Raw genomic sequence first — 5,220 nt, 5'->3', positions numbered from 1 at the left:
AGCAGGTGTTCTTTTACAGTCATCCAGGCTAGCGGGCCCCAGCGCGGAACTGTACATGTAGCGGGGCAGGCATCTATGATGCAGTGAGCCACGAGCTTCCCCGAACGATTGACCAACGTGCGGTCTGCGCAGTGAGCTATCAACACCCTGGAGTTTCCGTAGCACTTGTTGAACGGCTGGTACGGGTGGGATACGAGTTCAGCGTGAGCCGAGGGAGCGTTCTGGTTCTGTTTGTGACACCCGTCCCAGGACTTCGTGCTCTGATTCGCTCCCGGAACTCCGCTGCTCTGTGTCAGAGACCTCGCTGGATCTGGAACACCTGGCCTCGCACATGAGCGAGCCTCCGAACATGGCCGTGATACACCCTGTGTTAGCCTGCAGGTTCAACGGGTATCTGTAGAAAGTGGCCTCACAGGGGTTGCACTTGTGATACTCGACGACTTCGACGGGCTTCACAGAGAGTCCTGTGATGCGCTTCAGCCAGGTCTTCACAATTTCCACGTACGAGGTTTTAACGCTGGAATTGGCCACTTTTAGTCGGTCCAGGGTCACTAGACTAAAGTTCTTGTTCTTCGACGATTTGATGAGACTGCTCCAAGGAAAGAACCCGGCTCCCATCTTCGATGTGACAAGTTCAGCCGCTTTGCACATCAGCAGGTCTCGCAGTATGCCTTGTTTGCTCGAGAACATGTGGTTCATGCAAATCCCGTCTTTGTACAGCATTCTCACCGTTAGCCCGCAGAGAAGACTCGCTCGGCCTCGCCGATCTCGGGGTCCTTGAGCTTCCTCTTGAACTCGGCTCTCTGGTTGAGATAGTACTCGACCGAGGAGGAGAATATGGCCGGGGCGCGCACAAAGCAACCTTGGGCCTGGTCGTACTTGAGAATGAGTGAGGCGTACGCGAAGCCCTCGGCCTCCCAGTTGTAACACACCCAACCCGACAGATCGTGTGGGAAGTCTTCGGGCGGCCAGGGGATTGTGGTCTCGGGCGAGATGTTGAGCGCGCACATTATGGATGGGTACATGCTGGCAAAGTCGAACGCGAGCTCCAGGCCCATTCCGGGTCCCGAGTAGTGTAGGCCCGTGAGAGGGTCGCACACGGCACCCCCTTTCCACTTCGCACCGCCGTCAGCCTCGATCTCGGGTTTCCATCGCTTGCGGCCTTCCAGTTGCACACCCCGGGGTCCCGCTTTGACTCTGAGAGTGTTGAGTGTAATCTTGAGCTGAGGGATCTGGACGGAGTGAATGCTCTGCACGAAGCCGCCGAACAAATCCCCTCTTCCGTGTACCACGACGTCTATGTTGAGAGTGGTCCTACATCTGTGGAACAGTGCCGAGACGGGCTTGAGGACCTTGGCCAGCCTGGCGCACAACTGCGAGTCAACCAAGTTGTAGACGAGCACGGCAAAGAGACTCTCCCCGCGGTTGATCATCTCGTCCATTTTAGAGTAACTGATGTCTGCCAGCTTGTAAAGCTTCCTCGTGTCCTTCGGGGGCTTTCCATGAAGCCTCCTGAGCTTGGCGATGACAAAGGGGGCCACGTCGTTCAACTTCATGCTGGTGCATGCAAACTTGATGTCTCTGGTCCCCGCCATCCTGTACAAATCTATGATGTTCATGCCGCAGCTGTTCATCTTGAAGTGAACCTCCCAATGTGCACGTATGCCATGTGGAGCTTGTACTCTGTCACGGCACCGTCCAGCAACTCCGAACCTAAGCTCTTGAGCATCTGCTTGTACATGTCCAGATAACGTACATTTTCAAACTGGAAGAAAGGTGCCACCGTGTCCGCGGTCAGTGCCCTGGTCACGAAGAGCCCGTACCAGTTTTCCAATAGCGTTTTGGCTCGTTTCTGGGTGGCTAGGTCGCGGGACTTTGCGTAGTTTGATTCTGCGTAGAAATGCACACGCTGCTCAATCACCCTGACATCAAACTCTGCGTTGTACACGTAGAGTAGTTCTATGCCACACTTGGCCAGCACATCGATCAATCTCTCAAGGAGCGCGAGTTCACCGGAGCACGGGCAGACCAAAATCCTCTTGACGTCGCTTACGCCCGCGCCGGCGGCCAGGTCCTGGTCTGCTTCTGGGTTGAGCGTCGCCTTGCATTTGTTGTAGAGCACTATCAGCACCTTCCTGTGATGCTCGCGTGAGGTCTTGGGTACGTGGGACTTGAGGATCACGAGAGAAACGCAAGTTATCTCGTGCTGCTGACCTGGCATGTCATGCGCCAGAGCGGGGATGGAGACGTGTTTATTCTGTCTGGGCAATCGTTTCCTGGCCGTGTTTAGCACGCAAACCAGCTTGTTCCTGTACTCTGTCATGTCGTTGATCATTTGCTCTGTGCAGTACGGGGCCCTGTAGGCGAAAGCCTTGCATCGCAGGGACACGTCCCGATACGACGGATCGAACACGGTTTCGATGTCCAGACACGCAGCCTTGTAGAAATGAGACACGTGTCTACTGTCAAAGAGCTTAGCCTCGGCCTCAGAGGTGTCATGGTCGTAGATGAGGTCTGACACTGACAGTTTCTCGTTCAGCTTGTTTTTGGGTATGAAATACACCCTGCCGAACATAACATCGGAGCATAGCGCAGGCGTGTTACCGTCTCGAGCGATGTAGTAGCCGGTGTCTGGACAGAAGTCTCCAAAAGTCAGCGCGCCCCTTACGGTTTCCAGGTACTTTTTGGCCAACCGTATAGAGGCGAGCGGGAAGACCTGAGCATTTACTTCTCGCTTAATGTCATCATGGTGAACGTGGGTGTGCACTGGCTCAGCCACAATGTGTTTAGCCCAATATTTCAGTACAGTGTCCCAGTTCTCTTCCTCGCCATCCTGAATGCACATCAGGTCTAGGTCATACCCCACCACAGGAGCAATATCACTTACTTTGAAGTGTACCGTGGTATACATTTGTTTGACCTCATGTGCTTGTATCACCAATCCTCTGCAGAGGAGCGCTTCTTCGAGCTTGTGAAACATTATGGATTTGATCATCACCCCAACCAGATTAGGCTCGAGCTCAAGCTTGACGGCTCTGCGCTCAGGGTAGATATTAGGGAAGAATTCCACGAAAGGCAACGCTTTGTTCATGATTTGGAGTCAAGAGCCGAGCGTGTGTAGTGTAGGAGTCCTTGGTCACGTTCACCCTAGCCCGGTCACCGACGGGCTGAGATGATTTGTATGTTTCATGGGCTACTTGGGCTGATCCTGCTTATTATTAAGGCCTGCTACCAAAGTTGTGTGTCCAACGACGCTTGTCTATCCGACAGTACTGAGTAGCCGAGCACCGGGTGAGTATCCAAACGGTGGTCTCGATGTGTGCGTTTGGACAGACAGCCTTAGGGTCGGGCGCTTTGGCCTTTATGAGGAACTTGCTGCGAAGTAATCACAAGTATGTGATATATGGATCAAACTACCTAAATGGCTTCGGAAGAAATCTAAACTTCGCTCATTGCTCAAAGGTGTTCCCAACTAACTGTAGACATTCATTACACACTGTTCATTGTTTCATGATCAATGCTAATGACACCAAACCCTTTTGATGTTTATGAACTTTAATAAAGGCTTCTTCAATTGAAACAAACGATGTTTATGAACTTTAATAAAGGCTTCTTCAATTGAAACAAACTGTGTGTGTGTGTGTGTGTGTGTGTGTGTGTTTTGTTATATTGTCGAGTGTCTTGCTGTAACTCGGTATTGTCAGTAACAAACTTGTGTTGTGGAAAAAGTGTTTTTTTTTGGATCATGCCTTACACACGCAGCAGTGCTTCATCTCTGTGTAGAAAGAGAACTCGAGAAGAATCGTCTGGGCAGTGTGACGACCCTTCTCACATGAAGATCATAGCAAACCTTAAACGTCAAATCATGGAACTCAATAGCACACTGGACGCGGAACGCAAACACAGGCTCGAGGCTCATCATGACAGAACCGCGTTGTGTCCAGCATGCATAACGAGAGATGAAGACCCATATGTTGCACGGCGGCGAGACTGGGGCAACACTGTCGACGCGGCAGCCAAGGCCGTTGACGACCAAAGCGATGCTCTAAGGCATACGCTATATGAACTCGAGTTGTGTAAAAAGGAACTTGAGGATACGAGAGGGGCTCTCCACGAGGCCTGTGAAGAGAGAGAATGCTTGAGGATCAAACTGTCGGAGAGCCAGACCAAAGCCGTCGAGAATCACGGATTGCTCGCAGGAACGCACAAGGCCGCAGACTCGCACCCGCGCATAGACTGGGTAGGGAGACGTTACCTAGCCGTTGCACTGCCCGAAGATCGCATGTTCAAACCCGGCCAGTCTGTCACTCCGGTCGGGGTGTTACAGAAGCTGTTTGAAATGAGGGTAGGTGATAAACTGGCAACGGGGTTCAGCCTACAGTTAGAGAATATAAACATCATGCTAGCTCAACTGAACCCTGAGTGGTACGGGAAACACTTTGGTCTATGTAGAGCGCACGTGCATGGCAACAAATACAAATCCACGGACAAGGTGGACACGGAGGATTTCGCTTGGCTGTTGTTTGAGTACGAGGCGCACGCTCCGCTGATCGAAGTGGTAGCGGGGTGCCTGACTCTTCTCAGCAGCACGGGCAAGGGGGGTGTGACAACGACGGCTCTGTGCACGAGCAAGAGCGAGTATACCTGGTCCGTGTCACTGTTCAGAGACACGGTATCAAGGGCCTACGAGAGGTTTGTAAGCGTGCACGAGAGGGCTCAGAGGGTGCGCAAGGCGCAAGGAGTTGTGTACGTTCCGCTCACGGCAGGCTTGAGTGTTGATCAGAGCGGATGTCAAGGAGGTTCCCATTCTGTCAGGAACACAGTCTTGCGCTCCATACTGGAAGGCATTGAAGTCCCACCTCACATCAGCTGCGCGGCAACAAGCGCAGAAGTGAACAGGGTCTCTCGTGAAGACCCCTTTGGGTTAGTCGGGGGCTCTGAGAGCAAGAGACAACGCGTCAAAGAGGACGAGGACCTGAAAACAAAAGCACTCTTGGCCATGTCTAGGTACTGCCAGGAACAATGGGTGAGGAATATGGTAAAGCTGCACATGTCTCGAGGCGAGAGTGTGAAACTGGCATTGCTGAGCGGAGACGCCGGCTGCGGCAAGTCGTATGCTATATCACTGCTCGTGAGGAAGCTCACGAGTTTGAACATCAGCGTGGCTGTGAGCGCCATGACCAATAAGGCAGCAGGCACTCTGATGGAATCCGGGTCCTT

The 5,220-nt window shown here is 52.7% G+C and overlaps 1 pseudogene; it reads right to left on the bottom strand.

Moving 5' to 3' along the window:
• The window catches only part of LOC118495619, a 5,237-nt pseudogene extending 4,514 nt beyond the window's left edge, over nt 1-723 (bottom strand).
• Between the last annotated feature and the right edge of the window lie 4,497 nt (nt 724-5,220).

This window comes from Sander lucioperca, chromosome 8 (assembly GCF_008315115.2).
Source record: "Sander lucioperca isolate FBNREF2018 chromosome 8, SLUC_FBN_1.2, whole genome shotgun sequence".
NCBI lineage: Eukaryota > Metazoa > Chordata > Actinopteri > Perciformes > Percidae > Sander > Sander lucioperca.
Note: the sequence above shows the minus strand (reverse complement) of the source record. Positions and strands in the feature narration are given on the sequence as shown.